Source organism: Struthio camelus, chromosome 12 (assembly GCF_040807025.1).
Source record: "Struthio camelus isolate bStrCam1 chromosome 12, bStrCam1.hap1, whole genome shotgun sequence".
Taxonomy (NCBI): Eukaryota; Metazoa; Chordata; class Aves; order Struthioniformes; family Struthionidae; genus Struthio; species Struthio camelus.
The window spans coordinates 5,691,147-5,710,920 of record NC_090953.1 but is presented as its reverse complement, the minus strand read 5'-3'; the positions used below and the strand labels follow the sequence as shown (position 1 = coordinate 5,710,920).

At 44.8% G+C, this 19,774-nt stretch overlaps 1 long non-coding RNA gene across 1 annotated transcript in view; it reads right to left on the bottom strand.

Moving 5' to 3' along the window:
* LOC138068945 (uncharacterized) overlaps window positions 1-19,774 on the bottom strand; it is a 203,734-nt gene that overhangs the window by 16,908 nt on the left and 167,052 nt on the right. Inside the window, exon 5 of the long non-coding RNA XR_011143823.1 lies at window positions 2,223-2,382. This is a non-coding gene — a long non-coding RNA (uncharacterized lncRNA). The remainder of the gene's footprint in view (window positions 1-2,222; window positions 2,383-19,774) is intronic.

The window sequence follows — 19,774 nt, the reverse complement described above, 5'->3', positions numbered from 1 at the left end:
AATAGTTTCTATAAATCATAACATTCTAATGAAAAACAAAGTGATATTGGCAAAAATGTGTCTGGTTTGGGGGGGATGAAGCAGGGTGTTGTGGGAAGGGAACTAACTTATTTTAAATATATGTTATCATTTTCTTGGGAAAAAAAATCAGCAAAACCACAGCACTGATAGTTTTTTCACTGGGCTTTTTAAAAGTCCATATTTAGATTCGTGATCTCTTGGACTGAACTGAGTCTCCAGTCACAGGGATGTGAATTACTTTCCATGGGAATAGCTTAGATGTATTTCTTCAAACATGTACTTGAATAAAAGCCAGTCTCATGCATTGCCCATGTGGCACCTGTTCCCAGCACTGTTCCTCCCTCCACGTAGCTCTCACGTCTTTGTGTGCAGCCTGTCACCATGTAGAGTGGCACTGTGCTAAATCCGGGCAGCCCATCGTGGCAGGGGCAGAGACAAGGTTTTGCATGGATGCCTTTTCCCTCAGAGGATGCAGACAGCAGTGGCATGCAGTGAGGAAGCAGATTTAGGAGCCTCTGTTCCCCCTTGGACCTGCACCCCAGATGCAGCAGTGTCACCTGGGCTGTAAAAGATTCTTGGATGAATGGCAACATCTTTTCGCTCTTTTATATCAACTGGCAGACGCGAGACCTCTCTACCCACTCGGGGCATTAGCTAGAGAAAGCAACATGCTTCATGAGTGATGACTGTTCAGAGAGTTTGATTCACCCTGACTGGCACAGTTGTGGCATCTCTGCATGGGGTATTTACCACCTAAAAACAGGAGACAGGACAGCTGGGCCTGTCAGTAAATTACACTGCACAAAGATAGCTCTAATTCCTGCCTGGCCTTCTGCAGTGCTGGCCCTGGCAGGAGCTCCTCTGTTAGTGCTAGATCAGCACATTTGCTAGACGCCCAGGCCTCTGCCAACTGGCCCCACTGGCTCCCAGCAGTTGCAAGCACCTGATGCTGCTGCTAAGAGAATTTGGTCCAGCGTCTTGCAGGGTATTCAACAGATCATCATGCGGGAGCGAATGCCAAGTCCCCAGGGGCTATGCTATTCCAGGGAAAGAAATGGCTATTAAGTGCAGGCTGCTGGCTCCTCGAGAGACTTGGCCTCAGCTCCAAGGCTCCCTCCGTGCGACGGGCTCTCCAAGCAGCTGGTGACATGTCCCCGGATCTGCAGTGCAGTTAGAGGCGCCTTCAGACCGCAGCCCCCACCTCGCTCAGCCTGGGCAGCCTCCTCTATGGCATACAGCTCACCCTGCCCCTCTGCCTCCTGCTATGACTCTGAATTGTTACACCAGCGGGGAAAAGGGAATTTTCCCTTGGGCTGCCACCCAGCCAGCCTGCAAGACTTTGTGCCAAACAGGAGCGTGAGCTGGGAAACTACGTGGCCTCAAACTGTGGGGGTTTAATGAGACTTTTTTTTTTTTTATGACCTCTGCAGTAAATTGCCTGTGCTCAGTACTGTGTTTGAGTAGTAACACCCAGGAGAAACTGTAGCAAGGCAGTAATTTCAGAATATGTGTCTAAGATCTCTGTGCCATCAGGCAGGGATTTTCATTTCATACATAAGTCTCAATTTGTTGTCATCATTCCATATACTCAGGACGTCTCTTTTACTGTGACGAAGCAGAAGGGCAGGGGAGCGGGGAGCACACAAAAACCTGCCCAGCACTGGGGAACTGTGTGGAACTGCTCTTTGGAGTCAAAACTGTGTGGATCGTATACAGCCACGTGGATTTCTCTGTTACCTCTCTAGCCAGTCAGGGCTGCATTGCTACTCAAGTCACATTCCCCTTAACACAAAGTCAAGGATTAAGACAGGAAAAAAGTCTTTGCTTGCCCATTTTTCAAAGATCTTAGTGAGCATCGGGTGGATTACACCAGGTTTTCCATTTTTGCCACTGCCCAAGCTGTAACAATGGCAGAATTCTCAACATCCTAACACGAAAGATGTTGGTTTTTTTTTTCCTGGAAGGCTGCTCCTTAGAAATACAGACTCCTAAAACAGGTGTGGGGGAGCGTCTTCTTGTTTTGCTCAGTGATGCTATCTAAAGCACATGCACCTACAGCATTACAGGCAAACAGAGGTATCCCAATAATAGTCACTTGTTTCACGCTGCACTGGCCACTTCTTACACTCAAATGTCCTCCTGCTCTTTGAGACTGTGTTTGTACCCTGATTACTGTCAGATGTACCAAGCAGCGTACCTACCTTTACAAGCCCGAGCTTCTGCTGTTTCCTGAGTTGGTTTCAGTTACCACTTTCACCCGCTACTCCTCTTCATTGCAGCCTTCGCAGTGTGATTTCAGCGGTGAGTGAGAATTTAAGACTGTACCATGGGGTCTTCTTCTTGGGAGGTTATCAGGACGCCCTGGTAAGAGAGAGCTATGTCAGGCAGGCTGGAAGGGGCAATTGCTCGTGTTGCTAAAACAGACTGCACTTCGGTTAGCAGATGACACGCTGGTGTCATTATACAGAAAGCAGCTTGAAAAGTCAGAAGTGATAGTCAGAAAAATGCCCATATCACCTTATTTGGTGTGAAAGATATTCACCCCCTCATTCCTTCAAAGCTGGCAGCCAGTGCTAGAGAAGAACTAAGCTCTGGCACCCATAATCTTAACCCTTTTTGGCACAACAGTTTTAGAGACAACATTTCAAGCTGTAATTTCTGCTGGGAGAATTGTGGAATTCACCAACAGCCAGAGTATTTACACCTCTTCCGGTCTCTGCTGACTCGATTTTCAGAGTAAGCCCATCACTGTGGGATCTGCACACCTCAGTCCAGCGCCTAGCTTTCCACTCAGCAAAGGAGAACGCCTGTCACTGATATTTAAAAAAGTCTTAAGGCATTATCATGGGATTTTTCACTGAGTCTACTTTTGTGAAATCGTAATGTGGAAATCTTCACATTTCGAATAGTGGTTTTTTTGTTTGTTTTTTTTTGTGTTTTCAGATACACCGTCTGCACGGCTGTAGTCAGGGAATTATTGCACTTTAGTGGATGGTACCTAGACCATTGACTCTCTGGGCCCATCTCATGTCTAGCTTAAAATCTGCATAATGAGAAGAAAGCCATTTTCCTTGCAATCCATTCTCCTGTTCAAAGCTTCTCATGTGCCAGGTTGTTGTTTTTTAATCACACAAAATGGTATATATTAATGAGCTCTGAAGTTACATAAAGATAGATCTAAAGCATAAAAACACTAATATGCCCTGTAGCATTCAGTGCTTTGAACACAGAATGGCATCTGTGTGAGAGTGTGATTGCATGCAGCTATGGAAACCAGTGCCAGAAAATAAGGAAATGCTGAACAAGTGGTGCAAGATTGGAAAAAAATCCCTGGGAACAAAGATATTCAATTTGCATTAAAAGGCCTAGTTTGCTAGCAGCCTCAGTTGTACAACTTTCTGGTTCTAAACGATTATTTTCTAGTTCTGCTGGCAAAGTGTAGGTTATCTGTTTCCTGAGAGCAAACACTCCTCTCCTCCTGCCGCTGCCCTCTGCCCATCAGAAATGAAGGGCAAGCAGGTTCCCAGATCAGATGTGGCTACTCCAAATGGAACAAGTTTTGCAAACGTGAAAAAGTGCAAGGCCTTTCCTCTTCTTTGCGTTCATCCTGAGCAATTTCCTTCTCATTTCCAGATGGTGCCAATTAAGAGTAAGAACCCCTGCCCTAACAGTTGTTAACAAAACAAGCACAATCTGAGACTTTAATGAGTAAAACTAGAGTCACATAATATGCCCAAGAGAAGCCAAAAGGAAAAGAATGAATGCAGTTGGCAAACGGTTAGTTTGCTGGGTCTTAAAATTGTAAAATGCTAGTGATGGAGATTTTATTTTTAATACTGAGGAGTGCCTACTGCTGCTGAGTTCAGTGGGATCATTTCAGGGTTTACAGGTAAGCTCTTGCCTAAATCATTCTGAATCAGTGACTGAGGCATGACTTAAACAGGAAAGCTGGACCACATGTAATTCCTATTGGAAAGTCTTTTGGTAATATATTAAAGTCCATTTTATTAATCAGTAATTGGTCATTAGGCTAGCATCCACACTTTCCAAAAAAATCAGACAGTCCTGGTTAGAAGAGATCACCATCTAGAAAAAAACGGATGTAAAAAAACCCCAATGGCTAGCAATGCCAGAAATCAGACATGGATGTTTTACATCATATGGGGGGGGGGGGGGGAGAGAGCAATTAACTATTTTCACAAATTACCGAACGATGTAATGGATGCTCTCTCACTTGAAAACCTCCTCTCTGGGCTGAGCATCTATCTAAGGAATATTCTCTAGCTCAGCCGTTTGCAACTTCTTTCAGTTTGCAGCTTCCTGAAAATACTGCTATGGCGGGTTCAGTCCTTGTGCAGCAAACCTTAAGCGTGCCTGCTTTGCTTTAGTCACCTTTCCCTGACTCTGCACAGGTAGGGCATGAACCCTGGGTCTGTGGACCACAGTCTGAAAACCATAGTTTTTCTCAATGTAAAGTTTTGAAGTTGATGGAAGAATTACGAGAAAAATCCCCTGGCCTGTGATGTGGAAGAGGTGCTTCTGATCGCAGATTGATACATATGGTGTATAAATCTAAAAAGATATGTAAGCAGGCCAGTCTAGAGGAGATGAGCAGAGCAAATCTTGGAGATTTTTTTCCTTTAATAATTTATTTTTGTGTTGAGAAAAGTACTATAACATTTTTATTCTTGAAAATGCCTAATTTTTTTTTATGACCATTATTCAAAGCTGAGCACACACCAGCTGGTAGTTGCAAACATCAAAACCCATACCATGCCCATGATAGCAAAAATGGATTACAAAAAGAAAGAAGAAATATAAATATTTCAGCATATTCTTTTATGCCAGTTTACAATATTTCCTCCCCTCCTTCCGTGAAACACCAGCATGAACCAGAGCAGGTTTAACACATTTACATCACACGAGATGCTCCAATCTTTGTATAAAACCTAATATTCTGCTGGCCAAGAGGTGGCACTAAAAACACACTGTGCTCTAACTAATTAAGAGAGGGGTGGAGCAGGTTTCCCCCCCCCCCCCCCCCATCTTCTGATCTGATCTGCACAAATGTTGCTGCACTGAGTACATGACAATAAACAAAACCCAGTTCAAGTTTCTCGGCACGCTCTGTACTGTTTGGGCATATGCTGCACCGCACTTTGGCTTCATTAAAGAACTGGAGGTTCCACTTGCAACGTGCAAACCTCAGAGGTTGTCTCTTAATAACTCAGAAGTGCTCTTTTATCTGCATGTCTGTTGTTCTGCTAATTGAGAATCGTGTGAAAACCTAAGTTCAGTAGCTCCCTCAGGAAAGGGATAGCCAGGTACTTCTGGCCTGAGCAGATGAGAAACAGTTTGGATGGTCATTGACAGCATGAGCTGCTAGATTCCCTTGTTGTTTTAATTCTGTGTCAAAATTTAAGATGACCCTAAGTTGCTCCACAAAAATTTGTAACTCAACATACATTAAAACTGTACCCCTCCTGCCAGCTTAGCAGGAGAGGCATAGCAGATGCACACGGCTAGACAGCGAAGGGTGTGCAGGCAGCTCTCTGCTCCACCAGCTTCACACAGTGCTCTCTAGGGGTACAACTCTGGGCCCTGTCGGATCATGAGGGAGCAGGGACGGAGAAATGGGGCTGCCTGCCGTGGTATCATGCCCTCTCAAAGCAGTAGAAACTACGTGGTGTACCAGAACAGGTTGGGATTAGCTAAAACATGAGAGATAAGAGCAGTGACACAGGGTCAGACGAAAGCCCCATGGGTTCAGATCAGCACGCGGCAAAGAGCAGCTATAAAAGGGGAATATTTTGCGGCACGCTCTCCCAGAGGCTTCCTAACCCAAAGGGTGCGAGTCGACCACCAAGTGTAACACTCACCGATTTCCATCTGGAGTCTCCCTCTAATGCCTCCTATTCTCCCCACCTGGAAACCACAAAGCTCATTGTGGCCTGGGAAGTGAAGCAGATGTGCTCCCAGTCTGTCTGGTAGATGATAATTCCCCACCATCTCATGACAAGATCAAAAACTAGATGATAATTCCCCACCATCTCATGAAAAAACCAAAAACTCCCTTTTAGAGACATGCAGCTCCTCATAAAGTCCACAGTACCAAGGAGTTTGCTGACAATTTCATAAAGTCATGTCAGCTTGGATAGGGAGGGAGGTGACTCCCTCAAGCTTCCCAGGTGACGGAGTCAACCTCTGCTTCCCAAACTCCAAAAAGATGAAACTGGGTAATTCTCACCATCCCCTATGTTTGAGCAGCCCTCCAGGTTCCTCAGCGCTGTTTTATTTGCTTTGCCATTTTTTATTTAGGTGAGTCAATGAACGCAAGATGCCTTCAGCAATCACGAGGGAGCAAAAAAACAAGAGGAACTGTTGCCAGTCTTACTTGCTAAGAGGGCCTTAAAACAGAGTGTGTGTGTGTGTGTGTGTGTGCGTGTGTGTGTAACTGGACAGAGAGGAGCGTCCTTCAGGTGACCGATTGTCACCAAAGGTCTGCATTATTGCTGAGATGTCAGGGAAGTTGTCATACCACAAATGTGCTAAAACTACCATGACCTTCTCCACAGACACTGCTAAGCAAGAGCAGTTCAGAGCCTGCGGATGCGGATAGCTGAATTTGGGGGATGGGTTTTCTTACAGAAACTCTAGCAGGGTTAAATGACAAAGATCCTCTGGCTTGGAGGGAACCTCTGTGTTTTGTCCAGACATAAGGAGTCGGTCTAGAAAGCAGATTAATACAGCAACCAAGGATTTCTGAGCCAGCAGAGCTGAGCACAGCTGAGCTGTGCTTCACGCTGCAATCAAAAAAATTAGAGGCAGCAAAAGGTTACATCATCCAGGTCTTAATCCAGAGAAACACGTACTAAAAAATGTGGCACATGGTTAAATGCTTTGCTAGGTCAGAGACCTAATTTGCTCCCTGTCAGGAGGGCTGTTCTCTATCATGGACGTTGTTTGGGCTAATTAGAGTCTGCTCCTGGCCATTGCAGGAGCAGAACCCCAGGCATGAATCCTCTCACACTTCTAAGTGCTGTCAGCACTTTGCAGATAACAACAAATAATAATAACAGCCCTTGTGTTTGAGAACTGTGCTCGGGGTGTTTTCAGGGGTGATCAGATGTGGCAAGGAGATTTCCAAGCCAATCAGGACATCCTCAGCCCCGTGTGAAAGATGCCCCAGATACAATTCTGAACGTGGAGCTATTTTCATGTCCTTCCCTGCCTCTCCTCGGCCTCCCATTCACAAGCATTCCTGTGCATCGCCCATCCCTGATTCTTGTACTTTAGATGCTAAACTGTGCTAATATTGCATGACTAATTTGCATGCACAATTAACTTGCGTGCACACATGCACAGTGGATTACGGTCATTAACACGCTATCCTATTCCCGTATTCACCTACTCACTGTAGCTAGCTCGCAAACTTTGAAGGGAAGGGACCACCTTCTCATTACATGTGTGCAGCGCCTCGTTCCACTTCCCTGATTAGCACGCAGAAGCACCACTGCAATACAAATAACATTAATAATGCCATAACGCTCACTGCACATGGAAATTTGACACATCATTGGGCAAATATTTTGTGCATGAAATTCCACAGTTGGTTTCAAGACGAGAATCTCCTTCAGCACAGGCTCCACGGGCCTGGCTTTCTTAGATCTAGGTCGATTTTTGAACCTGGCTGAAACATGTTTTACTCCCTCGCATGATAAAGAAGCGTCATTTGCCAAAGTTACTACAACCATGAACTAAAGATCAATAATACCTGGTTATTAAAGAATAAAGTTTGTTTGTTTGTCTTTAAACTGTTTGCTACCTGACACTAATACGTAACATTGAAATATAGGCCAGCAGGCATGGCTGTGAACACTAGATGGCACTTTGAAGCAAGAACGGTTAAGAGCTTATGTAACTAAATAAAAACCTCATTTACTGCCCTCATTCACAGGGCAAGACTTTTCCGCTCACTGCGTCTTTGCCACTTCGTTGGCCCTAATTCAGTGTTTAGTCCAACGAGAAAAACCTGATCAGTTCTCAAATTCTCACCTTCACCAAACGATAAATCTATGGTGACATGATTATTTCATGATGAGCTCTAGCTCGTATTACTATCAGTCAAACTGCTTTGTGTTTTGCCTCAAGTTGGAGCATGTGCAAGGAACATCAGTAAGATAATTGCTAGGCCAGATACTCCAAAAGCAGTAAAACCTTCCTCCCTATTAAAAGAAAAGAAATGGACCCAGCAATGACCTTGTTTCCATTTACCAAACTGCAGCGTCAGAAAATGAGGGTGCCACTTCATGTTTGTAGATTCCTCCTGCCTCTGCTATTGGGTTGTGGCTGGTACTTCTTGGGTAATTTCAAAAGGCCGTATGCTGCCCTCCGTTCATGCCTGGAGTTCGCTCAGCGGTGGCAAGGGGAGCCGAACGTGACGCTCCGTTACTTGGAGCAACTCCACGACAACAGAGAGGAAACGTGGCCCAGCCTGGCTGAATGGACTCCTCTGATGCAGCCCTCATTGCCTTCACCCAGAGAGCCAAAACACCACCCAGCATGTGCATGTGTCCCCATGCCCCAGGAAAACAGTCATTGCGGAGGACAAGTTAATCAAAATGGCTTTTTGGCGGATGCACCTTTTCATTTTTCATCAGGCCACGCCGAATCTCAGGGCTGGCGTCTCAGCTCGACCAAACTCGCTCCCAGGACAATTAGGAGGAGGTTTGAGCAACGGGTCACTGACCTTCATGAGGGCACTGTGCTAGGAAGACAAGTAAATGGGCAGGCCCAGGCAGCACAGGGGACAGGCACGTTCTTTTCGCTGTATTGAAATGGTGGCAGGTGACACACAGGTGACTCCGGCTCCTTTCTGCTGGGTTGGCTCAGGACACGGAGCTACCTTGTTCCCTGCTGACACCAGTAGCTGGTACCAGGGCCAGCATTCGGTGGGAGTGTGGCCTCTTTTACTTATCCCTGAGGCTACGCTGGAATCGTAATCCACACCCAGCCTCCACCTGCCTGGCAGAGCAGGTACTGAATGCGTGAATGCGGTCTGGCGCATCCTTCTCCTCTCCAGCAAGGTGCGGTTTCTCCCCACCCTCTCCCAGTAGGGCCTTCCAGCAGCACCGCGTCCAGCGAGGGAGCAAAGCAGGCTAAGAATGCACCATGGTAAACAACTTGCTGTTATCTATTTAGGTGCAAGGTTTAACGGCCACTGACTGCATGGTAAACATGCCACGTGGTAAAGGAAGCCTTAAGATCACCTTCAAGATTAAGGTTATCCATGGGGAGCTGCACGGGCAGCTGGGAGCGTGGCTGGAGCCACCCTGCCGCCCTGCGGGCCCCCACGCGCCACAAGAGCTCTCACACGATCCCAGGGACATGAGCGCTGGCTGTACAACTCGAAGAGCAGAAAGCCTGTACCCCACCATACAGTGGAAGAGTACAATCATGCGACACACTTTCCTGAGCAGATGCCCTTCCTCACCTCTTCCTCCAACCGTCTCCCAGATACCATCCAGGGAGAAGCTCCCATTAGTGCTCCTTCACCTGTCTTGGAAACCTTTCTCATTCTTTTTGTGGCCATTATTCCTTCATCCTTTTGAGACGGTGTCCATCTTGACTGACTGTCAACTACTACCGCTCGCTTAAAACTAGAGTGCTGCTGCCCAGCTTGATCTTTCCCAAGGTCTTTCTTAGCTATTTTCAAAACAGATAGTGCACTTCTCATCTTTTGTAGCCTTTTCTCTCTCTCTTTTTTTTTTTTCTTTTCCAAGATTTCTACATTTTTAAGTCATCATCTGAACTATTTATTTGTCCCCTCTCAGGCCATCCTCACCACGGTCAGTGTTTCATTGCTTGAAATTATTTCTTTTTCCTTCCTCTGCCTGATCGCTGTACTAGATCTGCTTTTCTTCCAACTACCTGACTGCCTGCAGTCCCTAGATCCCCTCCAACAACTTGCTTTAACTCAGCCTCAGGTGCGCAATTTCTGAATTAGTCAATCTGTTAGAAAAGTAGATCATGCATCCATACAAGGTTTCCCTTATTCCAGATGGAACCAAACACTACTCAAGAGAAATTCCAGTTTCTGAGGCTACCACAAACATTGAACTGCTCTAGCACAATAGCTCAATTATTTATTACTCTCCCTCGCTTTGTTCTGCCTTGATTGTTTCCCAGATCCTCAGACAAATTTCAGGCAAAGTCATGATGACTTCTAAGGACTCAAAAGAGATACTGGACTTGTACCCTAGCTCCACGGACGTGGCCGAACAGTGCTAGTCACTGACCCCATGCTTCTGCTGGCCTCAACCTTCGGCGGTGGTTTCACCAGCAATGGTAGGCACAGTGACACAAGTAACAGCAACACGCGGATGTGCAGCCCTGGCGGGGCCATGCACCAGTGGCACCAGTCCAGTATGTGCTAAGCTTGCCAGCTCATCGGCCGGCGAGGCCAAGGGAAACTGTCCTCACTCGGAGTGAGATGAAGAGGACTGGCTGGCGCTTAGCTGGCCAAGGGACTCCTCAGCGCTCATGCTGATACCTAAAGCTCTCCGCCTCCCACATAACACCCAGTGTGGGGCCTCATCCAGCATTGTCTATGCGTAAAAAAAACCCTTCAAAACCAAACAAGCAACAGATTGCAGCGTATTCTTCCATTCTTCTCTCATCACAGAGTATAGCCCTATTAACCTAATAAAGAAGCTCCAATCTCTTTTCAGTTCAGGAGAATTCATGCTATTGTTTCCAAAGAAATCTCCCTGGATGTACTGCCAAGAGCGTGCATTTTCTGTCGGGTTCCAAGTTGCTTGAAATAACAAAGAATTATCCTTACAATTAAGATCAGGCTGTACAATTTAGATACGTGCCTTAAAAGAGTTATTATTCTCTGCCAGAGATGTATTGTTCTTCCCCATCTAATTTTATTTACTTTTTTTAGTGGATGCAACAGTTATGCTGTCATTTATCAGAGAAGAAGGAAGCAGCAGCTGCAGAGCTGTGTACATAAAATAAACACAATGTGGATGAAGCTATCAGAAGCTCAGATTTCAAGGAGGAGAGGGGGAGGATTGCTTTGAATAAGATCCTGTGTCAGTAAAGTTGTGAGATGGAGCTGCGGAGTCCTACTCTATTAAAAAGAAGAGTTGGAACAAGTCATTTTATTTAATGGAACAGCAGTGTTAGCTGCGTGCTTGCAGACAGAGGGTTTAATTTAAAAAAGTAAAAAGCAATTTGGCCATTCATGTTCAGACTTTGGGTACTCCATAGAGAGCACATGCCAAACACAGTCATTTCTTGTTAACCCTTTGGCTGCAAGAGCTGAACAGCAGGAAAGAGGCAAATCCATAGTGCATTTATTCAGTCGAGGGGAACTTTTTTCCCCCTTGAGGTATGATGTGGGGAGCTGGCCGATCTAAGAGAAAGGCAGGTGGGAGGCTGCGCTCCCAGCTCCGGCACCGCTCTGTTGTGTTAGCCTGGTAAATTGTTTCATTCGCCATCAGTAGCAACACAGATGCTGACGCGCTCAATGGCTGCCAGTTGTTTGTTTATTCATCTGTATTAACCGGTGACTAGGAACCCCATCAAGGATCAGAGCACCCAGACAAGAGGGTTGTACGAGAGCCAAGCGCAATCACGTTCTCCGGGTTTGCAGCCGAGTGCCCCGACATCACATGCCATGACATGAATCTGCCCCATCCCTCTCGCGCTCAAGCAGCGCTGGGTAGCGCTGGGTTGGACGAATGCCTAAATTGCTCTGAGGCAGCATAAGCGCAGTGAAATGTCTGTCCAAAACCGACGGAGGCAAGTACAGGCGCAGGCTCAGTGGCCCGTCCCCCTCTGCACCGTGCGAGGGAGACGGTGTCTCTGGGGTGTCCCATCTGCACAGGTCCGCACCGTGACAACGCGCCAGCAAACCCCTGGCGTAGCGCGTCGGGGGCGACCGGGAGCTGAGTCAGCCAAGCACGAAAGCTAGCTGGATGGGCATCCTTATCGCAGGTGTTTTATAATAAAGCCGAAACCATTTTGCAATAGAACTAGATTCACCCACAGGTGGTAACAGAAATAACAAACGCATTCCTCCAGCGGCTCTCCTTCTGTTCGAACGGCGCTCCTCGCTCTAGCTGGAACTGCACAACGCTGAAACAACCACGGCCGTAATTTCATAAATGTGCGGACCCACAGACATGCACTTCTGTTGCGGGCATTATTTCAGTGACAGCGTAATTGTACAAAATATATAAGTATTTTCTAAAGCTGTATAATCAGCCTGTAATTATATAGAGTAGAAAGTATCTGCGTATACTAAATAGGTGAATGCATTTATTGTTCAAATATAAAGTTCAGTGGAAACTGAAAGCATGCCAGAGTGTACATGTGTGTGTAATTAATAGAGCGTTGGAATGACAAATGTTGTGTTTGTATAAATATCTGGTCATCTAAGGACACCTTTGGACTGGGGACACAGATTACGGTGACACTGCATATAAAGGCATCAGAAGACTCGGTTAGCGCGCCTGCCTTCGAGGCCTTCCTGCCAGTTCAGGAGAGCGTCGCTCTCACTCTCTCGCTCTCTTTTTACGCTCTGTTGAAAGATTCATAGGAACAACAGGAGAAGATAGCTTTAGCCTCCACTTTGCAGCTGTATCTGCACGGACGAGCCCTCATCCTGCATGGAGTCCAGCAATTTTGTCCGCCCATGTGACTGAAATGGCAGCAACGGCAGCGTAGCCTAACAAGGCACAAAACCCCCGGACTGGGAAAGGCAGAGGAAAATGGGTTTTTCTCTCCAATTCAGTGACAAACCTCTTGCTAGCTGCCTAGCTCATTCACTTAAAACACTGTAACTGTGGGTAAAATAGAGGCGGTCGGAAGCGTGATTATTTTTTTAAGATGATACTACCTTTTCAAATGTTTCCACCTTTCCAAATGTTGTGCACAAACATCTGACCACAACACCTTACACTCGAGAGTATGAAATCATCATATAGACAGACCTCTTAGCCCTGACCTTGACCTGATAAAAAAATACTGTGGAAACTTTGATAGGAAAGGTGGTTAGAGCTCTGACCTCCTTTCACTCCTGCTTCTGCTTACATCAGGTGTAGTTGGCCATTGGAGGCAGAATAAAGCCGCTAGGGTTTTATGTCTCATCTAGAAGAGCAATATTCCAGAAAAAACAAAATACACCAGCCCAAGATTCTTCCAAGAGAAATATTTTATCATATGGAATGGCTCAGGGATTCAGCCTTCAACGAGGACTGCGCTTCGATCACAGATGGGATCTTGGGAACCGAACTAAATCACAGATGGTATATTTTTCCCTATAATTCACAAAATGGGCTATTTCTACTGCTTGCTGTTTTTTTCCCCTTCTCTGATTTTTATATTTTGCACATGGCAATTGCAAACATGGATACAATTTTTAAAAAGGGCTCTTGAAAACATTTTCTTTTAATGATGCATGTAATCTTTTCCTGTTCAGTAAATCTAACACCAAAATGTCATTCTTTTCAGAAATTAAAGCATAGTTAATTTTAATAGAATGGAGTTTATATTTTACATGCTTTGCTTATTTAGCTTCTGTGTCATTTCTATTTTCTTGGATAAACTTGAAGTTCCCTTGTTATCCCTTGAAATATTGTGTCAACCATGAGCCACTTTCTAGACTCAGACGTGGCAGTGTCTGCTGTTGCCCACTGGTGGGCCACGGGGAGCTGGTGGGTCACACGTTCATACTCCTTTCAGGCGGCGTTATTTTAATTCTGAACCATGACCAATTCAAGAAGGCAGCATAGCCCTAATTCATCCCAAACACCTTTGGTAGGGAGCCTATAAAATCGCTGGGCAAGCAAAGGAATGGGCTGGAGGAGGAGAGAGAGGGAAAGGAGCAACTCTGGCCCTTCATTGAGTCGTTTTTCTGGAGGAGCCTCTCTCTCTGTTGACTATATCAGGAGCCTAAGGCAGGCAGGTACTTCACCCAAGCTGGGGAAGGGAGAGGAATTTGGACATCCTCCAAACAACTTAGTCTTAAAACGTAAAACAACAGATGGAAACAGAGAGATGGGGGTCCATGAACAGTCAATGGGACTATGATATCAGTTTGCATAATACACTCCAGTCTCTGCACACCAGTGCATCTTCTCTTTCTAGGTGCTAAGTGACAGCAAAAAAAGCCAAACTTACATTTAATACTTTCTTGAAATTGCTTCATTGCTTTTCCATATAAACTACCTCTATAGCCGGCACAGAGCTTTTATTTGTTTGCTGGTAGGAGAGGAGGACAGCCTATACAACAGGAATAAGAGAAAATGTCGCTACGAGCAAATCTATCTGTTCAGCCACGGTCCAAAAAGATTTAGAGCCCCACATGTTGATATCAGTACGGTAACAACTGGTCTCCTACCAGCATCGTGCTGTCATCCAACCTCTGGGGATCCTTTTCTATATCCATTTAACTTTTCCACCTCATTTGCTATCACAAGCCACTCAAATGTCGTTGTCATTGTGTCTGTTTTGTATTTACTGATGTTATCAAATATTACACTTCACTGGAGGGTAATTTAGACAGCATTTCATGCCCTCTTCAGTATAGAGCTGCTCAAACATTCATGCGTCAGCCCAAAAGCTAACAGCAAATCAAACCATTTCCTCCCAAACTCCATGCAAGTCAACGGTAATCCTCCCACTGGGCTTTGAATCAGGCTTTCAAAGAGCATTTCTTATTCACTTAAAATCAGGAATGAATAATCCTTTGGCCCTGATAAGAGCTCAGTATTGTGAATACTTAATCACATTCAGGCTGAGTCTGGGTGGTGAGGCGGGTGTTTGCTACATACTAATAGTCACGTTTTCAGTGTCTTGTGCTCATTTTCCTTACTCTCAGGAAATGTGCACAGCAATCCCCTAGTGTCACAAACCAAGATTTTGACTTACCCAAGAACATCTCCAGATCTCACCATTAATGCTTGCATGCCTAAGATGCAACCACACTTATTAGTGCTTTCTAATTGCACAAAATACACTCCTTCACTTCAAATTCACACCAGCACGGAACTCTCTCACATGCACACCACCTTTTTTTTTTTCAGGAGAAAATGCATGTTTAACACAAAGCCTCAGAGGGAGAGTGTCCACAAGTCTGCTACCACTACATGAGGAAATGCCACAGCTGGAACGCGTACTGATCTTGGGATTTTAACACCCATACACCCTCTTCCATATGGCCCAACGATTCAGCCTTTATGAGGGTGAAGTGGATACGAGCCTAAACCTTTTAGATACAGTAAGTTTGTAGTCATGCCACACGTGATTTAGCGCAGAACTGATGTAAGGCAAAAAGATGGCAGAGCTCTGTGATCTAACAGCTGCGCAAACAGGATAGAGAATTTAAAATTCAGGAAGCTGTATCTCCAGCAAAGCATTAAAAAGCAAAAATCCCTAGTGCCACATCTGGTGGCATCAAATTGTCATTATGACATGGTATTTAAGATGATTTAATGGGTTTATTGCCGAGTAAGAATCTTGGAGTTTGCTTAAACTACTGTGCATTAAAAGGATGTAACTCTTTAAAGGATATTCTGACAAAGTACTGCCTAAACAGTTCATTATCTTTCAGCAGTACACACGTATGTACATCAGCATGTGTGGTGTATGGAAATAAACACATCAATAGACAGAAAGATAAATAGACCCGCACACCTGCATACACATGTATCTAACGATACTCTACAGCAGCCTCGTGTGAGAGCGCTATCTTTTGGAAAAACTCATTCACTCCTGGTTCTCCCTCTCTCTCCTGCACCTCACACATCCACATAACAGACGTGATTTCTGTCCACCTTAATTACTTCTCGCTCAGGGCAGTGAATCAATGGGTGGTTTTGAAACAAAGGAGTCAGCTACTAAAAACAGCCTGGTGAAGTGTCTGGGAAAGGTTACTGATTACAGACGACTTCTAAGAAAAGGTGCACAGGGGAAAAAAAAAGGTATCTCTTTTCCTGCTGAATATTTTTAACGTGACTTAGTGTTTCTTTCACCTTTAGTTCCCAGAACAGTTCTCATTTCCTCTGAATGTTCCGACTTCTTATCTCAGGCCTTTGCAGCTTGTTGATTTTAAATTCAATCCATCTAATTCAAATTCAAGGCACAGCGCTCCTGAAGTCTTTCACCCTGCTCTGATTCTACAGAACGGGGCTGTTAATAGTATGGGCTTTTGTCGCTGAGGAACGGCGCAAACTTCCTTTTATGCTTATTCCTTTCATACTAGATTGACACGACACACTGCAAACTAGCCAGGCAATCTTGCTTGAGGTATCTAACTTGGGTGAATCTCTCTCTGCTGCTTAAGTTCCTACCTGTAGGTGCTCTGACGCACACCTTAGGTAGATGCCTTAGGTGAACAATACAGATAGCCACCTGTGAGACCATATGATAGAGGAGATTTGTCTAACTGGGCAAATTCCTTGACCGTTCCACCCAGTCACTGGCAGCTTTGCCATTATCTATGGCGATTTTCTCCCATCAGTGCGTTTGCCTTTTGGCACCTGAATAAACCGTCAAGGCATAGTCTGCCACTGCTAGTCACCCTGCGTGCGTATAAAATGAACAATTATTTGCACCGATCCCGGCAGAATTAGGTGTTTCACTTCCACAAGTGACCTAGACAGTGTAGCACGGCGCTGCAGGAGCACCTGGGGGTGAGCCCCCACAGGCCTCTGCAGTGATGGGCCTGACCTGCGAAGTAGGAGATGCTTTACCACGCTGCCACGCAGCGCTCTGTGCGACACTGGCATCCTCTTCAAGGTGAGTCTGCTGAGAGCCACCTCCGTGCTGAGCCACCAGCCAGGCCGAGCCAGCTCTCAGCTAGCCGTTACTGGCAGGCCGCCCTGTAACATGTTGCTACCTGTTTACGTCTGACGGTTATTTCTATTTATTGATAACAAATTATAATGACTTTTCATTTATTTTTCCCTTGTAAAATCCTGCTGTTACCAAGCAGGAAGGAAACAGGAGTTTATTTCTCCTGAAAGTCAACGTCATTTCAAAACTGAAAGGGGTCTTCAACAGCCAAAAGGTCAGTGTTTCCTCTCCCCCCCTTCCCCCCCTTTTTTTTGATAAAGGTTTGACAGTCAATAATTCGAAGAGGAAAAAAAATCACCTCAGGTTGTATATTGCCACTTCCTCTTGCATTGCAGTTAATGCAAACCTTTGATTAGCCTGCTGAAGGGACCACACATTCAATAATTTGAAGCTAAAGGTTAATGGTGTTATTACAACTATTATCCCTTTTAAAATCATTATCCTCTTGTTTTTTATGTCTCTATTACCTTCACCTTTCCATGAACCCACTTTACCAGCTGTTTCCCTCTGTCATAAAGTTTGCTGAACATCATCCTAGGAACAGGATAAATGCCACGTTTTATCAATCAAGCCTAAGGGAATTCTCAGCTTCTCATACCCCAAACTGTAACGGGAGATTATTACCAAGTTTCTATTTTGATTTTTAAATTGGCCATAAGTGAAATACAGCCTTAATGTCAAGGTGTGAAATGTTGCAATTAAGACATCATTTTTCTTCGAAAGTTTTACAGCTTACCAAAGTATGAAAACTAAAGCCTTACCTAGAAGAAAGTAATAAATTATAATTATTCTAAAATCAGTTATTTATTAGAAGGGCAAAAAGTCCCAAGCAGAAATACACAGAATGACCAAAATTAAAACAAAGAAAATGTGCTACATAGAAGCCATAACCAGTCCCATTTCAAAAGTACCTATCTCCTCAACTTAGGAATTTTAAATTCAAATGACTTTCAGGAAGACTTACATTTCTATCCCTCACATTGGAAAATGGGAATTAGCTTCCCAAAACTTCAGAGTGAGATTGACCTCCAGCTGCATGGCAGTCCCTGAGACATATCTAAAAATCCTACTTTCTCTCCAGAGACACTAAGAAGAGGATTCAGATTGCCTAACGTCAGGCACCTTAAGTTGCTCCATCAGCATCTGATATCAAGTTCCCCTCTAGTCGATGGAAATTAAAAGGCACTTCAGAAGACCTGTCTTAAACATCTACCTTAGGAGAGAATGACATGACCTCCAGAGGTGCCCAATTCTCTTCACTGGCTGCGGAGGCAGCTCAGTCAAAATCCAGAAAGGTTGTCTTGCATTTAAGTGTATTAAGTGGTCAGGTTAAATTCTCCAAGTCTGACCTAGTCACTGGCAGGTGGCTGCGCTTTTATTGCAGTCCTGGTCTCTACTCTCGTCCTATTAACACTGAATTCAAAGATCCAGAAGATAACAAGGATACTGCTGCTATCCTCTGCAGGCCATGCAAAGTCTGTGAGCGGTGAATCCTGACTGCTGCTGCAAAAGGCTTTGCATTGGTCAATTAAAGACAACATTAATGGGACCAGCAGAGAGTCACATACGCAAGTTTTAAGCACAAAAATCTATGTTTCTGGAAAGTCAAAAAACAAAAGCAAAATAGCTCCTAGCATTCATTTCTACTAAGCCATGAGTTAAACTGTGTGTAAACAACATGCCTTCTCTGTACTCCTGGCCTCCCCTCTCTACTCTTCTTTGAAACCTGACACCAATACAGGCAGCATGAAAAAGTTCTTAAAGATTGTGCATTTTCACACTGAGTAATTGACGTTTTGTTCCAGACCTTTTCCCCCCTAATTTTATTATCATAAAGATTTATATAAAATTTACCACGGAGGGAGAGGAAGCAAATTGTTAGCTGCAGAACATCACCCCCTGCCTGGTAAGCCCAGGATACGATCAGACCTACGAGCTGCAGTGCTTAACCCTGCAACTCAAACATAATCGCTCAGAGCCAGGTCCATGCAGACATAGGCAACAGCTACTAATACTTAAGACCAGTGCAATTGTTCCTTTTCAAATTGCTGTTTTAATGACACTTTGTTTTCTTCCGTGACATAAGATATTCAGCTCAGTGGCAGCTTCTGGCCATGTTTCTATGTACACTAGCCTTGTCGAATTTGAGATTGTCCTAGATTACAGTGTGATCTAGGTGCTTTTTAAGACAACCAAGGGCACACCATGGCACTGTTCACTGACTTGAAGAAGTCAGATTGGCCTCAACACCTTTATTGACACAGGGCCACATGAGGGTATCGCTGCTGCCTGGCTTGCCATATCTCCTTTCTTTGAAAAGTCTGAGGATATTGGTAAGAGATTTTAGCGAAGGGGTGGTGGTGGAGAGAAAGCTGTTGATGTAACTTCTAGGAGAAGCAGCCTGAAAGTACCTGTCTGGAGTGCAAACTACCTTGCTTCCTCGGTCTCATGTTGGAAAGTAAGCCTATGACACCCAAGAGAGAAAAGATTTAGGCTAGGTCTGACTAGGGACATAAAGGCCTAATCCCGCCTAGCTTCACTGAGAGTTAAATATCAGTAACTGGAGGTGGGCACCCAGTGGGATTTGAGGATCTAGGTCTTAAGTTTTAAAAAAAGAGGGGGAGGAGGGAAGGAAATTAAAGGCTTTACAACAATCAAATTTCCGAAGTGCTCAGATGTCATTATGCCAAATAAAAATATCACACTCTTCTTGGAATTTGAAAAGAATCTGCTAATGATAATACCTCTACATGAAAAACGCGGCCTCTGCAGAACGGCAACAGCGCAGCATTTACTGAGCTCTTAGTAAAATAAATGAAGCACTCTGTGATTGCTTCCTTTGAACATGGAAAAATACAGGTAGTGCATACTAACGTTTTCCAAC